We start from the raw sequence: 24,877 nt of genomic DNA, 5'->3' as shown, positions 1-24,877 counted from the left end.
GGGGGGGGAGTATACATAACACATTTTCCTGCCACATGGCATAATTTTGTCATTGATTTCATCCCACTTTGCAACACAGTAATACAGAGACCTTATTTGTTGATATTGATTGATTTTAATATAGATTGATCCAACACCAAAGACTCTTTTGTACCTTTAAATAGTGTTTCCAAAATTGTTTCAGTGGTTCATTAACTAGTTGGAATGAAATATAACAATAATGGTAATGGTAAAAGTAATGGACAATTTCGCTCCCAACCAGTAGGGGGAGCAAAGAGAAAAAGTGCTTTGGTACCTGACATACTCTAAAGGTGCTGGTTGACAAGAAGCTAATGTAATTCTTGGTGGTTAACGCAAGATTACGACATTGTTCAACATGCTCATTTATTTTTAGTATGATTGTTTTGACCACGGTTAACAACTCTGGGCTAACCCACAAATTCATCAGTAATGTTAACTGTATAGATAGACGACTAATCTAATGGTAATTTAGCTAGCTAGCACCAAAAGGACTTATAGTAATTTAAAGATGTGGTAGCACTGGATCTGGAAGGGAGTTGGAAGGGGGGTGTCGCGATTCTGCTTTCTCCCAACGCGACACAGGTTCATGGAGCTGAGTGTTGCAATGTCGCGACTCTACTAAGCAGCAGATGCATTATCTTTACAGTACAGCCTCAAAATAAAATGACATTGATGGACATCACAATGCAGGTGAAAGCTGTTAGATCCTGCAAAAAAACATGTTCTCACAAAGTTAAAAGAAAGCTGTTTGATTGAGAACTTTTTACTTAAAAGCAAGGTTTCAGCCAAGTAAAAGAACACCAAGGCCCCAGGAGGAGGCTGCCAGAATGTTCTCCCACACCAAGCACATCAGTGCTCTCATTAGAGATGTGTCGTTTCTGGCATCATTCTAGATGGGAGCACGAACATCATGCCCAGCAATTTACTGGCCGATAATTGGTAGGCAATGTCTCTAGAGTCCGTATTATTTTGGACTGCAACATTTTGGTCTTTTGACAATTCTGTATTACAGAATACAGAGAGCATTCACAAGTAATTAATTGAAATGTAATTTATATAAATTAAATGTCTATTTTTGTGTCTTCAGTGAAGCCAGTTCAAAAGTTCTAAGGGGTTTATTTCAGTTGATTCGGAAACTGCCTGGGTTAAGTTATGTTATTGTAGGAAGCTATTATTAGTAGTCTCTCCAGCTAATGGACTATCTTACTTTGTTTAAACATAGTCTGTAATGCTCAATGTTTGGGACTAAGGTTTACTGAGAGGGAAACTAAACATCCACTGGTGCTTTGTGGTTCATTTTTAAGGGTTAAGAATGTAATTAAGTCTGAGATAAAATTTTAAAGAAGTAGAGATGTTGATGATTCTGTGTCGTCAGCAAAAAGATATGTGCCAGTCCTAAAATATCAAGTCATTTATCCAAAACATTATCTAGACATGTTGATTTCTTGTTGCTGAGGCCACCCATCGATGGAAATGCAGCATTCTATAGTCTTTTCTTTCTTTCTTATTGTTTTTCTTTTACTGTCTCTCTTTGCACTGGGGTCAAACAGACGATTGTATCAGCATGCTGCATGGCACAGAGGATTTGGACACTATTTGATTCAGGAGACCACTAGGATCAATTTCAACCTGGCCAGCTCACTGCTTGGGTAGCTTCTGTGGCTGCCAGTTCAGGGCTCTGACCTGGATTACAATGCTCAATCAGTGGGTCTCGGGAATTGTACTCCGAGCACACAAGCGATGGAAACTTGGTCTTTCACCATATACCCCTATGCTTTCTCAAGCTCTCATCTGACTCATTTCATTTCATTCCCACTTTCTGATTTCAAATTTCTATTGTCCCAAGTGTGTTTGTCTAATTCCCTTGTGATATCAGATGGTGCAAGTACACATAAATCAGTCTGCTAATGTTGCATAGTGGATATTGATTACCATCTTGTTTGTATGGTGGTTTAGGATTTGTCCAGAGATTATTATTAAGTCTCAGTATGGCTGCATTAACAACAGGGAGCAGTTGGAATCATCCCACTATTTGTCACTATGACAAAATTTGTTGTTGTTCTGTTCATCAAGTGGCCTATTACCAGATAATAGTATTGTTAAACTCAATTTTGCAATACATATAATCCTCCATTTCTTTTCCTTTCTCCCTATGTTCTGCTGTGCATACTGATTACCTCCCATCGGTTCCTTCTGTAGGTAAGTCAGTGTGTGCATTTCTGTCTGTCTGTCTATCTATGTCTGTCTGTCTGTCTGTCTGAGCAGTGATGCAAGGATGATATAAATTGATTTGATAACCCTCGCATAACCTGAACCATGTGGTTATCATAACAATGCAGCTCATTTTGTTAGTATTTGTTCTTTATTGATTTCTTCTACAAGTGTGTAGTAGGGTAGAGTGAATTCCTTGCAGTCAAGTGAGTGACTGATGCAGTAACCTTGCTAAAGTGGCTTTAATAGATTTGGTGTGGCAATTCATTGATATGATTTTTTTTCCCTTTAATTTGCATTTAGGCAAATACAATAACTACTGTATATGAAAGTTAACAGTGGAACTTTCCTCCAAAGGACTCCGAATGAAACTGTAATACTGCAGACTATTTCAGACAGAAATATTGCTATTCTAATTTGTTATCATGGCAAGTACAGTTGCCCTCGGCTTATTAGTTCCAAGAAAATTCACTCTGTCCCACCCTATGAGAAAATTGTAATTGGTAAGGCAAATAATAACCCCAGCAATGTGATTGCAGTAAAAAGGACCCTGGTAAAACACTGTAATTCAGGGTTGACTGTTTTTATTTCACAATTAGTGAATGACTGGAGTACATACACATCCTAGGTGCAGCAGCTTCTAATCGATGAAAGCAGTTAGAATCAGCAATAACATCTCTTAGAGTATAAATAAAGTCATGTGTGTGGGTTATTGATTGATCATCAGGCATAGATAAGCAAGCAGTTGAGATCACATTGCTTATTATTCTTTAGAAAAAGTGTGCACCAATGTTGTAGTCTTAAATTTTAACTTTACTTCGGGTGCTGTGACATTCTTCATATCAACCAACTTATATTTGATGTATTGTGGTATCATGTAATGTTAGATTTAACACGCTGGACATGCTTTTGGTTTGTGACACTGCAGAAAGCTATGTGTAGTCTTGAAAACAATTGCTGTCAAAAATTGTCTTTACAGGCGTAATCTTTCTATTGAAATGTAAGAGGCATTGTTAACTTTGGTTACAAGGACTCAAGTCATCCTGAAGTTACTCTTCAAATCAAAGTCTATATTTGGTCATTGATAGGAAAATTGGAACCTGAATAAAAACCTCTTCTCTAACAGAAATGTCAGTTGTTAGATGTGACACTGAACTTACGCACTACATCATGCTTTTTATGTTAACATGCTAAAGAGCATCAAAAATATCAGGGTATGACTGCACTTGTTTGTGCCAGATTATATTGCACCACCGCCACACCAACGTGAGCATTGTAAGCCCTGCCATTCACACATTGTGTCTCTGTAAAAGATCAAAGGGTTCAGGTAGATTTGAGTGCCTGTGGATGGATTGGTGCTTTGAGGCAGACAGCCATGCTTTATGGCTCCTTGGTTTTGGTGTGGTAATGCCAGACCAAGTGTGTTGACACTGATCACTTAAAGCTGCTGATGCAACCCTTGACAACAGACACGCTTGCTTTTGAGCACATGCACACATGTATGTGCACATTGCAAAGACAAATAAACCTACTTTGGCAATAGCTGACTAAAACCAACCACGAGAAGCCAGGTAAAATGAATGCAGCAACAGATTCAAGCGCAAAAAAATAAGCACTTCAAGGCAGCAAAAGCTCAGTGTTGCAGGTGCTTTCTTATACTGTTAAACTTTCCTATCACATATCTCTTCTCTTTAAGTAGGACAGAAGAGAAAGAAAGCCACAGAAGGAAAGGGAGGTTCAAGGACAGAAAGGGGAAATGTGATTGATCTAAAGGGAGATGTGTCTGGCCATGCTCTCAACTATTATACCCCCCCCCCCCCCCCCCCCCCCCAACCCTGTTACAACCCATAGATCCAGCCATTCTACCTAAGTCAGGGTGATGGAAGACCTTGTCTGCCTCTGTGCTGCAATAAGAAAAGAAAGGGGGAGAGTCTGGGGGTGGGCACAGACAGTAGCCCAACACAGTTGAGTTTTCAAGTCCATGTCTATTATTATTATCAGATGTTTACTTAATATTAGAAGACATTACATAGTGTAATTGCAAATATATTTGAAGTAAGAAATTGTCTCCCAAGTTATTAAAATATGTTTGCCATGAAAGGCACTTTATGTAAATGATCTAATATATAGGCTAACGATCCGGCAGGGGCTGGATGTCCGGTTACAGCTTAAATAGTGTCGTGATGATCAGAACCAGGTGTGCGGATGAGGTGAGACAGGAATTCCCGCCTTGTACTCGTTGCCAGGCAACCGGAACAGTACCTTCAGGAACGTTACACAAAACACAGAACAGACAGAGAGAGAAAACAAGCTTCAGGGGATGGGTTCATGACAGAATATCAAGCTCCATATGGAAGTCATCATTAAGGCGTTGCCACATCAAAGCTGTACACTGGAAAAAAAGCGATTTGTTAGCAAACCTAAATCAATTGCATTGTAACACTCAAATGAATTGTATTTTTTTTTTACAATCAAGTTAAATTAGATTATTATAAATCTTTAAAATTTAGTTGAAATAAATTATGTGTATATTACTAATTGAAGCAATCGTTTTAAATTGGTTAACAATTATCTTTCGTGGCTACTCATTATACATGTCACTTTTGACTTGTGAAAATATCCAACCTCTATCTAATCTAATATGCAAGCTTGCTCCACACACTGAAGTAGTAGACTAAGGTCACAAATCCATTTTATTGTCTGGCAGGCTGAAATAAATGAAATATGGCCTAAATGGTATGCCCTCCCACCACAAGCCATACATCTTGGGATTCAAGCCAAATCCTTTATTGCCAGAGCAAAGGAGGATGTAGCTGTGAGTGGGAGCGGATGGGCAGGGTTGAGAGACTGTGCTCTTGGGCTGCAGTGGAAGATGTGACTTACCTCATTTGGTGTCCAAGACACCAAACGTAAGTAGAGTGCTTTTCCAGCCATTAGGAGAAAAAGGTGTTGTGAGATTTCATGGTTGCTAGCTTAAACAAAGGGACATAGGAGGTGAACCAAAGGAGATCACATGCTGGCAGAGAAGCAATAATTAGGCTAGTGAGAAAAATGAATGAATGAGTGATGTTCTCTAAAGTGAAGAAGGTCAACGGAGGACCATATTTGAGAGGAGGTTCCTTGCTGGTGGATGATGGCTGTCTAAAGAAGAGGAGGGGGCCTCCTTGTTGATGTGTGAGAGTTTGATCTAGCTCTGGAAGTACTCCAGTGTACCTTCTGGCTGTCCCTGAGGGAAGTGGGTACTCTGAAAGCTCCTGGCCAACCATGGTATCACTAATGAGCCTGAACTTCTGCAGCAGACTGTAACCCAGGCAACAGGCTAACCACCACATGCTCCGTGAGATTATTTACAAAATGACAACTGACTTAGGTGAGAGCCTGCAGCCAAATCAGATGTGTTGGCCTCAGCCAAGCTGACAGAGGCTTTATAACATAAAGGTGCCTTTACTCTTTACCCGTTTGTTTAACATTGTGTTCGTTGGTGTGTAAAAAGCCAAACATTGGGAAATCATAAATCGCATCAAAGGGAGCTCAAGCCCATTTTTCCTCTTAGCCCTAAAATGAACCATAATTGCAAGCCCATGAGTCCTTGACTTGACTCCTTAATGTTAGGTAATTATGTTAGCTTAATTTGTTATGCCAACATTACCTTTGACCAAGACACTCACAGAGCTGGCTGTGGTGGGGAGCTCTTAAATTTATGTCACACACATTCAAAGACATTGTTCATCTTGATGTGATGCTGACCCTAAAAGCAACTACATTTGCGCATGTTGAGTCACAGTTCACAATGTGAGAGCTTTCTTCTGGAGGAGAGTGCTGGTTGTTTTTCATGCCATGTCCACCATCTGTTTAGCCTGGATGCCAGTCGAACTTAGCCCCGCCCACAACATTTGAGGTTGGGAAGTTTGGTCTGGACATGATCCATAGTGGAGCAGCTGTGCTCGGACAAGAGCTGTTCGGACCAATCAAATTGTCAGGACGGGCTTTATACAATGATGTCACCAAAGAGCGCTTTGGTTGAATTTGTTTACAATGAAGATGGCTGCTGCTGGAGAATTGAGATGTGTAGATTCCACTAGTGCGTCTTTTATAGAAGATATCAACAGCGCATTCATTTCAAAATCCTCAACCGGCCGGTCTCAGCTCGACTCAAACCAGCTGGTGGTGTTGCTGCGACTCAGCTATTCAAGTCGCAGAGGCTTGTTTTAAATGCCAATAGAGAAGTCAGATATAAACTATATAAATTAAATGAGCAATAAGACATTTTATTTCTACATTACAAACAGCTGTACGAATTGGCTGAGTTTTAGACGGAGCCTCAACCACCGCCTGAAAGCATGGTAACTTTATGGTGGAGAGAGATAGAGAGAGACTGAAGAGAGGCAGAGCCCAGCGGTGTTAGAACAAAGCCGCGAATCAAAGAAAAAAACGTGTTTTTTTTGCCAATTCATCACTAGAAATGCAACTTTAGCAAGCATCTCGCTATCACTAACGTTATCTTGTTCATATTTACACGGAACAAATGAAATATCCAGCTTCAAAAATGTCTAAAAGTCGGAACTTGTCTTGTTGGGGTTGAGTTCTTTTGACAGTTGAGTTGAGTTCAGTAGCTCTGATTGGTTTTAGGTCTTTCCAATTGAGTGCAGAGGCCTTTTCGGTTGAAACACGCCCCATAATAACAGCCCAATGGAGCAGTATCAGACTCATATTCTGACTAGAATGTGAGTATGACCACGTCAGGCTACCATATGTTAGCTAGACAGCTAATTACCAGAGGTGGAAAGTAACAAAATACATTTACTCACGTTACTGTATTGAGTAGTTTTGTTGTGTATTTTGTATTTTTGAAGTAGTTTTTAAAATTGGTATTTTAAATGTACTTGATTACTTTTTGAGTGAAGTACTGTACTTTGCTACGATACAAATTCCATCTGTTAAAAAAAAAAAAACTTTGACTAACAAACACCGAAAGGATGGAGAAAATTGAGCCCGCAACAGCAGCCATCGTCAAATGCATTCTGGTATTCAGCATTTCAAGCATTTACAGCAGGTAACATTACACACGTAGAACAAAAACCCATCCCCCTGTATTTGCATCTCTGTTCGAATGCCAGGATTCTGTACAGCGATGCTCGCGCTCCACACACACACAGCTGAGCCGAGATGTGTGTGCGTATTAAAACATGCAGTAGCCTACCTGACTGGGAACGATACAGTGAGGATTACCAATGGCCACTGGGGCAAATGAACTCAAGCTAGTCTCGTTACTGTAATTAAGTTCCATGTTTTTTAGGAGTTTGCTCACACTAATGCATGTAAAAAAATAGCATTAATTAATTGAGTAAAAAAAGTGAAAATGTCCAAAAAGAGGCATATTAGGTATAAATTGATTTTATTTTCTTTATTTGAAAGTCTCTGAAAGAGTGTCTGCTTAGAAAAATTCTGGTCATGTATGTAGTACATGATAACCCCTGCATTACAATGAGGAATGATCAGCTTCTAGGCTGCCTACCAAAACAACATGTTTTTTGGCATTGCAAATTTTTGTCTACCACTAGCAACTCGTAGGACAATGTATTTATGACATTGGCTAAATTAATAAATCTCATTAGCTCATAAGGCTACTTAGGTGTGTAGAAGCTAGTTGCTAGTCTGGGCTGTGAACATTAGTCAAATGTATCAGAAGTGTGAATGGTAAAGGGAGAGTTCAGGTTTTTTGGAGAGGATTGTAGCATGAAATGGCATGTGTGGCATGTGTTTTGTTGTTATTAAATGTGAATACAATTGTATAGATGTTTATACATTTGTATAGATTTTTCTAAAAACAAAACCATTTTGGATTTATGACTCCTTGTCCTATTTTCACTACAAGGGAGAGATACCCCCGGCCCCTTTTACAGTTTTTTTTAAATGTAACTTTTACTCAAAGTACATTTTAAATGACCTACTTATTACTTTTACTCGAGTCATTTTTCAGATAGGTATGTTTACTTGTACTTGAGTATGTTTCATCAAAGTATTGGTACTTTTACTTGAGTACAGTATTTTATTACTTTTTCCACCTCTGCTAATTGCCAGTCAAGATCACAGTGACACATACAAACACCCACATGCACTCTAATTTGATGAACTCCTGATGAACAACAGATATATATATATATATATATAACATATATATATATATATATATAACACGGCCACTTTATTAGGTACCCCATGCTAGTAACGGGTTGGACCCCTTTTGCTTCAGAACTGCCTCAATTCTTCGTGGCATAGATTCAACAAGGTGCTGGAAGCATTCCTCAGGGAGTTTGGTCCATATTGACATGATGGCATCACACAGTTGCGCAGATTTGTCGGCTGCAATCCATGATGCGAATCTCCGTTCCACCACATCCCAAAGATGCTCTAGGATTGAGATCTGGTGACTGTGGAGGCCATTTGAGTACAGCGAACCATTGTCATGTTCAAGAAACCAGTCTGTGATGATTCCAGCTTTATGACATGGCGCATTATCCTGCTGAAAGTAGCCATCAGAAGTTGGGTACATTATGGTCATAAAGGGATGGACATGGTCAGCAACAATACTCAGGTAGTGTGGCGTTGCAACGATGCTCAATTGGTACCAAGGGGCCCAAAGAGTGCCAAGAAAATATTCCCCACCCCATGACACCACCACCACCAGCCTGAACCGTTGATACAAGGCGGATGGATCCATGCTTTCATTGTAGACGCCAAATTCTGACCTACCATCCGACTGTCGCAGCAGAAATCGAGACTCATAGACCAGGCAACGTTTTTCCAATCTTCTATTGCCAATTTCGATGAGCTTGTGCAAATTGTAGTCTCAGTTTCCTGTTCTTAGCTGAAAGGAGTGGCACCCGATGTGGTCTCTGCTGCTGTAGCCCATCTGCCTCAAAGTTCGACGTACTGTGCGTTCAGAAGATGCTCTTCTGCCCACCTTGGTTGTATGGGTGGTTATTTGAGTCACTGTTGCCTTCTATCAGCTCGAACCAGTCTGGCCATTCTCCTCTGACCTCTGGCATCACAAGGCATTCCGCCCACAGAACTGCCGCTCAGGATGTTTTTTCTTTTTCGGACCATTCTTGTAAACCCTAGAGATGGTTGTGCGTGAAAATCCCAGTAGATTAGCAGTTTCGAAATACTCAGACCAGCCCTTCTGGCACCAACAATCATGCCACGTTCAAAGTCATCAACAACCTTTCTTCCCCATACTGATGCTCGGTTTGAACTGCGGAGATTCTCTTGACCATGTCTACATGCCTAAATGCACTGAGTTGCCGCCATGTGATTGGCTACTTGAAATTAAGTGTACGAGCAGTTGGACAGGTGTACCTAATAAAGTGGCCGGTGAGTGTATATACACACCACGTTAACTTAAAAGCATAATACAAAATTTAACAAAATTAATTGTGCATTTGCAAAAAGCACCAGTGCTTCTATTTATAAATGTAAGTCCCATTTTCTCGAATAATGGTTGTATTTTGAAGCTGTGTACCATGACCAAGTACATCCTGATTTGCTCTCAAAGTAATGTCTTTGGATCTAAAGAAATATATAAAATGACCTATCCAGTGACACAAAACACCACAAATTGATGTGTTTTGTGTATTTAAAATTATGCCACAATTATGCCACAAGCTGTTTGACATTTTGTACTGTAGTACGTCTAGTGGCATGCTTCAAACAATTAACCTTACTATCTCTGCCTCCAGCTGTCCAAAGGAAGACACATATTTTGAAAGGTCACCACACAAAAAGGCGAGTCATAGGCAATACGTAGAACATCAGCATACAGTATGGGACGCTACTCGTTGGAAAGATGTCAAGGACTGGTGCGCTGTCAAAATTGTTGGTTTGAGATATAGCTTCATTGTTAATGGAGAAATAAAACATATGGTGCTGGCAAATTAGCAATATTCAAAGTGATATATCACTTGTTGTCAATCAGTAGTCTGAGTACAGGCTGTAGGCGTACATTGTTTCTCTCAGTTTGTCAGTTACGAGAAGAAAGGAATGTTGTATAGGTCAGAGCAGGTCTCTGCTTCACTATGGTTTGTTAACTTCAATTGTATAGATCCTTTTTCATTATTTAGCTTTACTGCTGTGCTAGTCCAGATATGTCCAGCCTTGCCAAGAGAGTTGTACCCCTGTTGGTAAAACACATTGGCACTTTGGTCATGTTGTGAGGCGAAATGTGCCGGTAGGGTGTGGAATTGGTGTGCAGTGATGATCAGCACTCACTTCTCTGTCAAAGGATGGTGGGAGCCCTGTTTCCACCGGAAGGCATTTGGGGAAAGTAAGGAATAACTCTTAACTTTTTTTTTTTTTAAGTATAGACTTGTTCCTGTGCTGACAAATACAAAGTTGTAAAGCCAAGTTACATATGCAGTCATCAAAACACCTCTATTATCTATTACATTAATGTTTTTTTTAGGAAATGAATATGCTGCCTTCAGCTGGCCATGTTTATTGTTAACCATGTCACCTAAAAATTACATTTAAATAGTATTTAATAAAAAAACAAGAACATAATCTTTCCCTAACTTTGAACAAAGAGATGTGAGCCTGTAATCACACAAATAAAAAAGTGTAATAATTCTGTAGTTACTACAAGCATACATTGAATTGCAATAATGGCTATGTTTGCAAGAAACAAATAAAATACATATTCAATTAATTCTTCACTGCAACAACATCTTTGTCTCTTGCAAACATTTATTCTACCAAAAAACATAATTCAAACACATTACATTTTTTCAAAACATATTTGCTGTTTAAATGAGTTGTATACAAACATGATTTCTAGTAGACTAGGTTATCGCTGTAAATGTGAACAATATTTCCACTGCATCTGCTGCAAATTTCCAAGCCACTGCCCTTTGGAAAGAAGCAAGCAACTTCTCAAGTCTGCAGGAAGTGAGTGTTACTCATACCCCAAACTATGGGTAGAGTGGTGCCTTAAGCACAGGATGTCACAGACTACTCTATGATTTGATCATTTAAATAGTGTCACAATGATTTCTGAGGCTTCCACAGCCAACATCTTTGGTTTGTACTGCCACTGACTATCACATGTTGTTCTAGTGTAGTAGTCTAGAACAAAACTAGCTTTGATTATTGTTGTATTTAAGTCAGTATCCATATGTGCTCGTTTAACAACATTGATTAGGTATTGTTAACTGGTGAAAGTTGTAATACATTTTGCCATAGTTTTTGTTTACAACATCACATTTTTATATTGTTCCCTTTTAATAATTTAATGTTAAGAACAAGTGACAATGTCAGGCACACTTGGAATAAGAGTCAAATCAAGTTCTTGTATCATACATTCTAGGTTATGCCTTCATTAAACCTTTCAAGTGTAATGACAGAAAGATATCATAGTCTTACAGTCTTACAGTAATTTATTTAATCTGACCTCAGCTTTTATTCTTTTCACAATTATAGGCTATGTATTGTATAATCTTAGTAAACAGTAGTTTACAATCTTCCATTGCCACCTGATGTATAATTTCCCAATTGAGAGGCCAGCGAGTCCAAAGAACAATATGGATGGGCAGATTGTGGAGCTTGGGTGGTTTGATTTGGCGTATCCCCCCCCACTCTCATCCCACCATCCCCTGCAGCACTGCCAGATTCTCCCTTCAAGCTTTCTCAAGCTCACTAAATTACCGGCTTGAGGCTTTGGTGCAAACCCTGATTTAGGAGGCTTTTCTCAATGCAACACACCCATGAATATAAATATCATTATCTGCTGACATCAGGACACAAAGCAGATTAAAACATGATTATCTAGCTTGCTGTTATTGTTTCAGGCAAGATATCTAAACTAAAATGTAAAGATGTGAGAGCTAAAATAATTTACATCCAGCTGTGCCGTTTGTTTACATGTCTTGGGGTAAACTTTGTGAACATGAGTTGTTTTTGAATCTTAATAATTGCCATCCTCCTCCTCTGTTTTTATGAATACAGTGTAAAAACAAAATGATAAGAGAGCATATCTTAATTATCTGGACAGAACTAGAATGCATATTGTGATGAGAAACCTTAATTCAAAAGCCACAACTTTGAAGAAATGTTAACATTATGTAACCCATACAATCCTGGCTGTCTGATACTGCATAGTATGATGCTATAATCTGATCATGTATACTCAAAGGTTCAGATGTAAATCATTTGGATGCAGGTTCTTCTTTTGCTCAATGTTATGAATTTGTTGAATCTATCAGTTCTCACTCTCACTTTGCCTCTTTGCTTTCTTTCTTAACTTTGTCATTCATGCCATCAGGTCTGTCACAGACAGGCAGGTGACAAAGGTAATCTCAGAGCCTTTGACAGGGTGTCAGTGGCGTAGGCAAAGCCCTTTAAACACAGCCCGTCTAAGTAAATGACACATTCTGAAGGGGGAAAATGGATAGCCTGAGAGACAGAGGGGTGTGTTGACAGCCCAAAGCATGAGGACACACATGAGTCATCATGTGTTTCTGACTTGGGTTGTTCTCACATGGGGCACAGCAAGTATCTCGTGTACTGCTCTCCTGGAAGTTGCAAAGACACAAAGGCTTTCATGCTTATTTCCTCAGTTTGCAAAAAAGTGATGATTACTGTTACTTCTGCTGTTAAACAAGACAAGTGCATCCAAGAGGCAGTGTGTTGCTATAGCAAGGTTTCTGCCAATCAGTCATAGGTGTCCAACTGAAGTGACTGTTAAATATATATAAATATTTTTGTGCTATATGACACAGTGATGTCTTTAGATAAAGCCCAGACTGTGGAACCGCATGTGTATGCGTGTGCATGTTCTGACAGACAGCTGAAAACCCCCTACAGCCCCACCAATTTCCATACCTCTCTATATACTGGAACAAGGTGGTTGCAAAGTACTGTGACTGCCCCTTAGGTATTCTATTTATTTGTTTATCTGTCTACATTCATTGCTCATGTTGTTGGCAGGCGCTGGGGAGGGTAATTACTGATGTGGAACTGCAGGAGAAGAAGCCAATTTAAGTGTGGGCACCACTGAGGTGTGAGGCCTGCCCCGAGAGGCTCAGGCTCCTCACCTGTATCATTTAGGCTTGGAATAGAAGAGGGGCCACGGGCTAGCCACAGTATGGGATTAGACACAGCATTTGGACACACACTCACACACACACTCTATACATCTCACAGTCTTTCCCTCTCCAAATCAATAAATAATAACATGGGGACAAAAATGTTCCATTTAACAAAATTCTTGAGTGAGAAAATATTTTATACTGTCCCATAAAGAAAACTGAAAGTTATTAGCCCACTATGCAACCAGAAAATCTAGATCATTACACTTTAAGCATTTGTTAAGTAAAAAAACATCTTTGAGACCAAATTGCATTTCAAATATATCTAGGCTTGTTACCTATTTTTCTTCTGCGTTGAAGAGCATCAAATCAGCTTAACACACCAAACCACACATATCAAAAGTGACAATAATAACTTCACTCTTTCAAATAGACAGGGGTGAAGAGTAGTTGTTGTGTAGGAGAAATAAAGGACAGAGATGGACACCAACTTGTAGTATAGGAAAATAATTTAAAAAGAAAAAACCTGGGGGCAAGGTCATTGAAATTGTGTGTTTTTCTCTAAGTCCCTCCAGAGGGACAACTCCAAAACTGGAAAACTGATTATTCTACCCTGATAGCTCCATTCCAACACCCACTGTGAAGCCCAATCACCTTCCTTCCACTTTTTTCATACCACCCAAAACTCTTAGGGTCCTGTAAAACCTCAGAGCCAACTGCAGAACCAAGGGTGAACTGAGCTGAATAATCTTGTTTCAGCCTAATACTAAGTAACTACAGCTACCCTCTTTTCCAACTATAGTATACTGTGATATTATAAGGCAATATCCCAAAAATGACTGATGCATTAAAAAAAAGTCTTTATTCACTTATATGCTGTCAGGTTGTAAGTCTTGCTCACAGAAGATACACTTAGAGACCTGATCATGTAGATGCACTTTATTTAATGAGGTTAGCATAAGGCATTACATTTTCATAACTATATCTGTTTCAGTTCAAAGCTGACACTGCTTTCAGTTGACATTGACAAATGGCAACAAACATCACAAACCAGTGCATTTTACTTTTCTTTTATGAACAGCTTTACAAAAGTCCCTAATCTGCTAAATCCAGCAAATGCCCTGTTCCACAGAAATTAGTTTGATGATTATTTACAAATACATAGCCTTTAGCTCAGTTCCTGTTTAAGGAAATCGCAGTTGATGAACACAGCGTGGATGAACAAATAAAAGGAAATGCTTTTATATAAAATAGAATGACAACCTTGTAAAACTAAATACAGTATCCTTGCCACAGTTGCAATACAAGTCACCACATGGGTACCTAATATGGACAAAGCAATTTCTCTGATAAATAGAGAGACATCATTGCCAGGCAACCACAAACTCTTTTACCTACCTGTCTAGGAACTACAGGCGGAAGATAGCAATTGTACTACAACCTGGTGCAATGCATCGGTCCTTGTTCTTGCACAAGGTTAATGTTTAATTGTTTATTGGTCCTGTTTAAATAAAATTGCATTACATTACAATAGCTGGACACATATTTAAGTCAAACGGCATCAGCATCTCTGTGGGAAAAATATTGTAAACATTGAGCTATAGAACATACATTAAAGTTTTGTTTTGATCTTTAACTCTAATAGTAATCTCAAGTTCATCAGTGAGGGTAAATATTTACCCCATGTTATAGACTGTATGCATTTCAAATATATTTTTGGACAGGTGGAGGTGTGGTGAACTTGTTTATAACACCCATTCATTTATTTCAATTAATGGAAAACATCTGCCTGCAAGAATGAGAAACAATTACCAAAATAAAACAGTCCCAAGATTTCACTGCCTTTTTTTAAGACGGTTGTGGCCCAAAATGCCTGATTTTTCAAGTGCTTTATAAAACATTGTGATAAAAGTCGCAATGTTTTTTGTATTTTTGTTGCAAAGAAGTTCTTGCATAGTTCTTTAAAAATAAAAAGGAAACTTGTTTTGGTGAGAATAAAATTACTCTAGGCTGTTTTTTCCTAGGACCTTACCAAAAAGGCTCAAGATGCTGCAAATGTTGGTATACTATGCAAATGGCCGGTGGATTTAAGACAAAAAATTATCATTTATTGAAAGAATCAAATTTGATCAGATGTGTCATTGGCTTGTTGATATTTACATTGTCAGTTAATTTCCTATCCTGGCCTGGGACACGCATTCATACAGTTTGATAAAATACTTATTGAACTTTAACTTATCATTGCGCTTACAGTAACGAGCGTAGCTATACTCAATATAGGTCATCCTATACGTCTCATCTCCGGTTTTTCTTGCATCCAACGTGTGTGTTTGGGTGTGTCAGTCGCGGGGGGAACTGAGCAGCAGATGTTCAAGTCACACATGCCTCATCTTCATATCAGAAACAAAGAAATGAATTTGGTGACGTAAATGTATTACATCAACCCGTTCTCATTCCCACTTAGTCATTGGCTCTTAGAATCACATACTGATATAAAGTCTCACACGTGGGGCTGCTGGGATTTGTTGAAGTCGTAGAAAACTCCGGTTATTGGTCATATTTGCGGGAAAAGTTGCGATGATTGGTCAAAATTGCGGGTGGCACCAAATTCACCTTGATTGGTTGAATTTGCATGAATTGTTGGGTAAACCGTCTTTTTGTTACATTCTCATACTATAAGAGCATTTACATAAGCTGAGTAAGTTGATTGATTTTGACATAACGCTAGGTCAGTAGTGAAATATCCTTTGGAAATCACTATGTTCGACCATGTACAAACACAGCCATGCGCCATCTCTGTCTCACCATCGTTTTCGGCCTCTCTTTCTTTCTCTCTCTCACACACACACACACACACACACACACACACATTAATGCAAACAACCATATGGCCGATGGGCCATATGTAAGCTGTTCCATACAGCCTTTTCCATGCTCCAGTGGTCCTGAATTGGATGATCTTTCTCCGTTTTTCTTTTCCTTCTTTTCTTTCCACGAGTGTGGATGACACTCAGACTAGTATTGTCCAAGGTCTGCTGACTTAGAGAACTGCTGTTGTTGTTTATGCCTCATCTCCACAGTACTCACTGAAGGTCAGTTTTATCTCCAGTATAAGAGTTGCCTGAGGCCATATGCAAGTGCACGTATGCTAAAGGATTCCTTAGTAATTCCAGCCTGTCACACATTGTGTATTGATGCTGAAAGATTTATCAGCTTTGACGATGGCATCTGTAGAAAATAGTCTGACACTATCAAATGTCAGTCCTCATTAAGAACTTATAAATGAACTGTTTTCACATCTTTACACTTGTGTCTGTAAAAACTGTAAGACAATTTGTCAAAGTTATACATGCTAGACAGGCCTGGATAGTTTAGACTCCCATCGTGATTGAAATTGACTCTTCTCCTTTCCCTGACTATACCAATACTTCTGCTTTAATTGCAGTAATATATCGGTGTGTCATGGTAATCACATTACATTTGACTACCAAATGGCCTCAGAGCCTGAACTCATCCATATTCTCTGATATCCCAAAAGTGACATCAATCAATCAGCTGATCCATACTCAACCATGCTCTGTAAAGCTTTGCCTCATTCATCTCTGTCTTCTTTCTGCATCTTTAATCTTCCCCTCTCTCTTTCTGTATTAAGTTCCTTCCTTTTCCTCATCCTTTGTGTTTCTTCCTTATCCACCGTTCAATCTACCTTACCATTGACATTCGTGTGGGGTCCTCTGTTTAGGCTGTATGCCTGTTTTTCAGATTGTGTGATGCCATACAATATTAGATCCACCCGGGACTATTCCTAGAAACTCTGTGCATGTTGGATTTTCTCTCTAAATCTGAAATGCTAACTTGCGCCATTGTCCTGGCTATTTTCCTTTTTTACTGCCTTTCATCTTTACTTGCTGCAACAATAATAGAAGCAATCAGGGGACATTTGTTACCATAAGTAGATACTCATGCTGAAATGAATTGTTGTTTTGGAATAACAACATTTACCATGTTCTTGTCCCCAGACGTAGTGTCTATAGATCTATTTTAATTGAAACTTTTTTCAACCCTTGGCTATCTCCAGTCACCGCCTATGGTAGTAGTTGTGTTTTGTATAGCCACTTTGCGTTGATAAGTAAATTCTGCTGCATGTAATTAGATTCCTGTCACTGACTCCTTCCCAACAAGCAGCAAAGTCCAAGTACTCTACAAGAATTGTGCAAAATGAGGTGTTACTCATTATACCCTGAATAGGTGAATGTTTATTTTATTTTATATTTCCCCGAGATGTACACATTGCATTTTAAATATTGGCAGGTACTAGTGATATTCCTTAAATAAAAGCACAAATTTACATTGACAGAGATGTTAAAGCTATATTGTGTAAAGTTTGTTGTAGGGCTGCACGATTATGGCCAAAATGATAATCACGATTATTTTGATCAATATTGTGATCACGATTATTTGTTGATTTTAACCAAAACAAATTTTATTGTCACATAGGCTATTTATAACTGCTTTCACATCCATATTGTGCTACATTCCTTTTATGTTGAATTTGTGTGTTGTATATACATACAGCTGCAACACATGTAAATGAAAATTATCTGAAATAAATAGCCTAGGATATATATAAAAAAAAAAAAAGCTCCTTCACTTGTTTTCAACAGTTACTGATTAAAAGAGCTAGGGAGAGAGGTGGAGCGTGATGGACGCTACTCACAGATAGACTACTGACTCATAATGAATGGGTCCAGTAGGCTCCGTCTCACACGCTACTATTCTACAAACTGAAGTTAGCTGCGTTCAATAACTTCTTCTGTGTTTTTTGCTGTGGCGGCCGCGATAGCAGAGTTACCAGCGGAAACACTGGTACAAATACAGGTTTGCCTCTCCTGCTTAACAATATATAGCTGTGTTAATAATAATTAAACTGTGGAAAAATGTCAGAAGCGTGACACCGGCGCTGTCGCCGCTCTGTCTCTGTTGTTGGGGAGCCGTGTGTGAGTGAATGGGGGCGGGGCTGCGCGTAGAGTAAGAGGAGAGATCCAAACACAGGCACGGCTTTACAGAAGAAATGGTTCATGTAACGTAAAATTAAACCATATGCAAATATACAACATTGCTTTGTTTGTGGAGAAGCAGTGGATGCGACCTAGAGGAAAAATAGTACTCGCGCCTTAGAGCCCTGTGAGCTAACAGACACTAACTAGCACTGACTAGTACTGGTCACTGCTGGTAAACTGGTAAACCACGAGACCGACGTATAACCGATTGCATCTGTGGAATTTTCCTCACGTTACTCTGTCCTCTGTGACTGTCTACATCTAGAAACTAAGCTGCACGGTGAAGGGAACAACTCTGACTGGCTCATGATCAGACAGTGGTTTACGGAGCGGTAGATTGGCTTTGCAAAAAAACTCAGCGTTCTATGAAATGACGCATATAAAAAAACAATCGCTCCATACTCAAATTTGATTGTGGGTAGCCAAAATCGTGATTAAAATTTGATTAATGTGCAGCCCTAGTTTGTAGTTGTTCATTATCAAAATCTGTGTTGCCCATTCACAAACTTGTCCTTTTTTATGAATATTGACCACCACCATAAATTTTAAATATTCCCATTGACTTGAAATTTTACATTTGCGCTTAGATGAACTGGGGTAGACGCTATATAGTCATGCACCATTTTGAAATATGTTTGCCGGTAAGGGACATACAGGCTATACTGCTCCGCCTTTTGTGTTTTTGACTAACAGTTGCTGCTAATGGGTATCGTCGCTTCCTGGCCCTCCAACTTTGAAGAAGGAAACATGGAGGACCACACGTTTTCAAGATCTAAATTTCAGGAACAGGCGTCTTCTTCATTGGCCAGGAAAAGAAAACTGATATTGAAAAGAGCAAGAGACTGGCGTCGTCAGAAAAAAGAGTGAACATTAGAGCTGCTTTGGATGCACACACCAAATCCTAACTAATTAATTATCCTCTGGACCGCTGTAGTCTCTTTTTTTTTTTTTTTCCTTTCCGTCGGGTGGCACACGTGCCTGCTCGTGGTGTGAAGCGCGCGTCCGCACCACTCTCTGACATGCACTCCAACAACCACGGCTGATAGACGGCCTTTTGTACACTTTTGCTTTTTGAAGCATGACGGCCACCGTAGCTGTAACACGTACTTTGAACTGCGTGGCGAGAGAGAGTTGATTGCGATATATGATCTCAATGCTAGATGTGAGAAATTCTTACACAATGTAGCTTTAAGAAAGATAAAATGTCACTGGATATAATTCTATCCATTATCAGATTTCAAACCAGACTTCTTCAGCCTAATGATCTCATTTTACTCTTAAATATTATTGCATTTTTTTTTTTAACATCATCACTCTATATCATCTTTATAATTGAATCTGCAATACTTTATCCTTCTTGGACAAAATTAAAGTAGAAATATAGTAGCAGACTTTAACACCACATTAAAGGAAATCATCTAAAAGGACATAGGCGCTGTGTTGGTTGAAAGCACAGCTTGTCCCTGCACAAGTTGGCACTAAGTTTGTACTACTATCTCTTTGGTTAAACCCCCTCTAAAAGGCTATCATCAGCATACTTGACTAGATATGGATATGACTCATCCAAAATGCATTGCAACAGGCATTACTGCAGAAAGTACTGAAAATCAATATTTAGTCAAGGGTGGAATGTTTTGATGTGACACAGCAAACTACTGACCTTGCTTGTAATAATGTGTTGCTCAGAAGCCCCAGACTAACCCATGTAAGTCCCTTTGTACTACTATATTATAATTTAAGTGCTGTTTTCCTCTGTACCATGATTATAATAATATTTCCTTATGAGTCATGCCACATGGACCTAAGTCATTTCTGCTCCTGTTTGCAAATATGCTTTATAAATCATGCACAAGTTGAAGAAGCTTATAAGATAACATTTTACAGGAATTGCACCTCATCCAGTTGTGACAAATAAAAATGGATTGATTGATTGAGCATTAGTATACATTATTGTTGTTATTATGGTATACAAACAGAATATTGAAGCTATAGGTATATATGGTAAATATGTCATTTTATGACATTCGGTTTGAAGAAGGTAAGCTTCACTCTTAAATAAATGTAATAATTTCCAAGGAAAACCATCTGTGCTTCTATCTGAGTAAAGGAGGGAAAATACTGAAAGAAGGGGAAAGGTTGAATCAGAGGAGGTGCAGAAACGAGGACAAAAGGGATTCTGTAGATATAACCAGTGGAGAGAAAGATGCTGAGAGAGGTATTAGCAAGAAGGTGTGAATTAGTGTCTAAGAGGTGGAGACAGAGAGAAAGAAATTGAGGACTGAGGCAGACTGCTTGCTGGTGGATCTCTCTCACTCCCTACCTCTTTAATCATTTCTTTTTTTGTGGAACTGGCCTTGGGCCATATGTGATGCTGCTCACCTTTACGCAAACGGGTCAGTCAGACAGGCCACCTACCACTGATGAAAGCTAAGCTCGGGGAATCACTGAAAGACACAGGAATCAGCATTCACAACACATAGAAGGGGGAAAGAAAAGAAGGGTAAAAAACATTTATTATGACCTGTAATTTTGCTATCATCGAAAGACATGCAAATGAAGTTGCGTTCCTTCACCAGATGTTGTCACTTCCAATAGTTTTCTAGTCAACTGAAAGTGCCTTTCATGGTGTTTGTTACATTTATTTTGGGAGAATATCATCAGACATGAGTTTTGATTACTTTTTTATGCTCCATTTCACGGTTACAAACACATGTTTGAAGCTGCCACAATGATTTTAGACAGTGTCACCCTCCACTTTTTTTTCATGACACTTGACTTGACACATAGAGCCTCTCTGTTTCAAGTTTTTCTTTATGAAATTGCAGCCAGGCAAGGAAGAGCAAGAATTGCACAGACACACTATCAACTATAATTAAAAAAAAAGCTGAATTATTTGTGTAAATGGGTCTAACATTGGGATGTAAAAGCCCTATACTCAAAATGATGGTAGACAGCTGGTTTTCAAGTTGTGAAGTTGAGAGGGAAAAAAACATATCTTTCTGTTGATTCTATACTCTTTGTTTATATTTTTAAGCTGTCACACGTCATCTTGAGGGAGCAAAATAACAAAGAAGTCTCGCCATAAAGAGTCAGGAGTTCCCAGTCTCACAGTAAATTACACACTAATCAAAGCAAGCTAGCAGAAAGTCTCCATGGGCTTTTTAACCAGCTGTTTAGGATCCCATTGACTCATGTGTACATGTGCTTTTCACAGAGATCCCTTGATTTTCCTGAATGATTTATTTGATCATAAGTAGCATTGTGTTCTCTCTGGGACATATTTTCTTAATAGCATGTTAAACAATTACAATGCTCTAAAAGCTAAGGACCACATCCGGTACCAGATAAGTGACTGATATACAGTACTGAGACCTTGCTTTTTGATCATGTCAACTTAAAGGAGCATTTCATATTCCTTTATTATTCTCAATGGTTTGCTGTTAGTATGAGTATTGTATTGATCAAATGATACATAAAATACAATAACTAAGCCATCAAGGAATACTTAAGCTGAGAAAGACGCAAATACAGAAATATATTTTTGAGGCAAAATGCTATTTTTCCACAAGAAACATGTTTTATCTCCTTCTCAATTCCCTGATTCTCCTCATAATCCTCATTGATAGAACGCTCTCCTTACAATTGTTAGCCAGATCTATTTACTTTATTTAAATTATTTGAGCATTAACTCAATTGCATTATTGCTACAATGATATTTTTGTGTTGTTACTTTGTCTGTTTGATACTTGTTCTGGAACAATTGCAGAAAAAGACCATTTGGTAGTGGTTTTGGTAGTTTACACACTTACAGTAATATGAACCATCCTGACTGGCAGACTCGTATCTGACTGTAAACAGCAACAAAACTGCCATCGCATCAGAAAATGGGGACAGTGTGGATGGGTTTAGTTGACTCTTTCAATGCATGTGTGCATCCTTTTCAGTGGGTTTTACAAAAAAAAATAACCGGGTTCTGTCCTTAAGTTGCAACAAACATATCATTTTTTAATCAAATGTCATAGTAAGCTCCACATATATCAGGACATGCTTGGGACAGCTTCTAATAATAATTGCATAGTTACCTTATGTGATTCAGAGATAAAGAGTGTCTAATCATTTTCCACATTATGCTAATGCCATGCAGCACATTATGGGAGAGTGATAAAATTCCTGGTAAGCCTTGCTAATCCGCCCTAGTGCTAAAATAATGATTGCTTTTTGTCTGCTGTTGAGAAAGTGGTCCACACCATGTGGGTCTTGCGCCGCCTGAAAAATGTGTATTTGCATGTTTCATTTTAATACCTCTCTCTCTCTCACACACTCTCTTTGCATCTTATACAACAAAGCCTATTTGCCACTATAAGTGAGCCCTCGGCATTTTCTATTAACAAACAGTGTATGAACAGATGTGTGCATGTGCACGTCAAACGTGCACACACACAAACACAAGTGCTTGTCCCTTCTGTCACAGATGCATCCCCCCTATGCCTATGACACAATTGTTGTTAACTTTTCACAGGGAACTTTGCAGGAGCATAAAAAGAGCATGAGAAGTACATGCAGGAGAGCAGATTTAACAGTTATCATATGGTTATTTGCTTGTCTGCCAGTAGACAGCATACTGCAGCAAGTAATAAAACTTGACAAGGACCCAGGGGCTTGTGTCCTGCTGCAACCCACCACCATGACTGCTGTTGTGTTGTGTTGAATGTGTTACTTAAAGAACTGTTGCTGCACTATTGCTCATGGGATGAATTCATTTGTTAGATATTTTTATTTGCATGCCTTTGCCCTCCTGCATGCAAAGACAAAACGTAGAGGAAAAGATGTCTCTTTGTGTTTCTATAGCTTTAAATGTGGTTAGCTAGTAAGCACTCTTCAAAAAGAGCCTCTAACCTCTCCAGCTTGATAAGACTCAGTTTGGAGGCTATTGTGTGAGTAATCAGGCTACAATACAAAGTTCCAGTTGTACCTCTTAAAAATCCATATGTGATTTTGCCAAAGTGGCTCATGTCCATAGATACTGGATAGTGGTTCAAAGAACTTTGAGAATATGAGATGATCCGTTTGTTCTATGCAGTAAAACCAGATATTACTGTATTTTTTATTTTCATTTTGAGATGCGATCATTAATAATATGGTGGTATTTCCGTTGCTAATATTTAGTAATACTTCCAAAACGGTGCAAGTTTAGGACATGGCTATTGTAGAATAATGGAGATGTGAGTGTCCACAGCTTCAAGAGAGATAAAAGACCGTAAACACTGATCCTTACTGATACATAACATCAAAGCATAGTTGTTTTGAAAGAAAGGAGAGTATATAATCATAATGTAAATGTGCGCCTACACAAGATCAAAGTACTGCATTTTCAAAAGAAATGGGGGGGATATAATCATAATGTGAATTACTCCCTGTGTACAAATTTGTTCTTCTGTTTGGGGGCAGCAAATACATTTTGACTTGTCATTATACTTTCCCTTCATGAACGCAGCCCACATTATGCATTCCCTGCTCCAACTAAATGCATAATTAAAAGTAAGCATCTCTCTGCATTTCAAACAATATCTCTCTCTGTTATTTCCACAACCAGGCAAAAGGAGCAGCCTCTGTGTACGTTAACCACCGCAGTGTTCAGTGTGCAGTAGCTCATGCACAGATGGATGTGTGTTGCTTTGATAAACAGACCGCATGCTATCGATTGGTCTTTACTCTGATATGATGTGTGTGATGGCTGAGCGGCATCTAGCTGTGAGGGGGCTGCACCATGGGCCAAAAGCACACACATCAGCAGGAACGGAGGCCCTACAGAGAAACAGGAAGGAATGAGGAAATAGAGGACACTTGCCAACTGGGAGGGCTAAGGGGGCAGACTGTTTAACAGGAGAATGGATGGGTTGTGGGGGTGCAGCAGTTGGAACAAATCCTTTGATGCAACAACACACGTTGCAACAAATGTGTGTTAAATCCTTGAATGAGGTTGGATCTATAAGAATGGACAGATATAAAATATTCAGTCAGAGGCAGAAACATCTACAGCTGAGCAGTGACAAAGTAGAAATAGGGAAACTGTCAAGCCAGACGTCATGGATTGAACAAAATAGAGCAGCATTGCCTCAGTTGCTGGTCGTCTGCCATTCATCAGCTCCCTGCCAGCTGCTAGGTTGGCATGCTCAAGGGGCATGAGGCAGAGATATGTGTTTGTTGGGTGGAGGAGAGGGGGTTGTCATCACTGGTCATTGCTGCCTTCCTAACCACGGACATTAACAAACTTCCTGATGATGTGCTCTTAAAATGAAAGTCTGTAAGTAGTGAGCTCATAGCTTGTCATGTGTCCACAGTCCTTTAATTAAGCAGGCTTTTGTGATTGTGTGAGTTTTTGCTCTTCCTCACAAAAGATTACTTTTCTTTCAATCATAGTTGCTCCAGCCGGATGCTTCGCAGGGCTGTGGAGATGTAGATGTAGAGTGCCATTAGACTGAGGAGCTAAATTACAGGTTTCAG

General features: G+C 39.1%; 1 protein-coding gene and 2 long non-coding RNA genes across 3 annotated transcripts in view; 2 read left to right on the top strand and 1 right to left on the bottom strand.

Moving 5' to 3' along the window:
- The window catches only part of ctnna2 (catenin (cadherin-associated protein), alpha 2), a gene marked incomplete at its 5' end in the record, with an annotated part of 288,570 nt that overhangs the window by 108,198 nt on the left and 155,495 nt on the right, over nucleotides 1-24,877 (top strand).
- On the bottom strand, nucleotides 1,639-6,272 carry LOC116699819 (uncharacterized). The gene is made up of 3 exons (XR_004334515.1): nucleotides 6,078-6,272; nucleotides 5,233-5,248; nucleotides 1,639-1,650 (listed from the first exon to the last, which is right to left on the bottom strand). It is a non-coding gene; the product is annotated as an uncharacterized LOC116699819 (long non-coding RNA).
- Nucleotides 19,119-24,877, top strand: part of LOC116699827 (uncharacterized) — a 16,488-nt gene continuing 10,729 nt past the window's right edge. The window contains exon 1 of the long non-coding RNA XR_004334518.1: nucleotides 19,119-19,535. This is a non-coding gene — a long non-coding RNA (uncharacterized LOC116699827). The remainder of the gene's footprint in view (nucleotides 19,536-24,877) is intronic.

The sequence above is a fragment of the Etheostoma spectabile genome, chromosome 2 (assembly GCF_008692095.1).
Source record: "Etheostoma spectabile isolate EspeVRDwgs_2016 chromosome 2, UIUC_Espe_1.0, whole genome shotgun sequence".
NCBI lineage: Eukaryota > Metazoa > Chordata > Actinopteri > Perciformes > Percidae > Etheostoma > Etheostoma spectabile.
The sequence above is the reverse complement of the archived record's forward strand: the minus strand, read 5'-3'. Positions and strand labels throughout refer to the sequence as shown.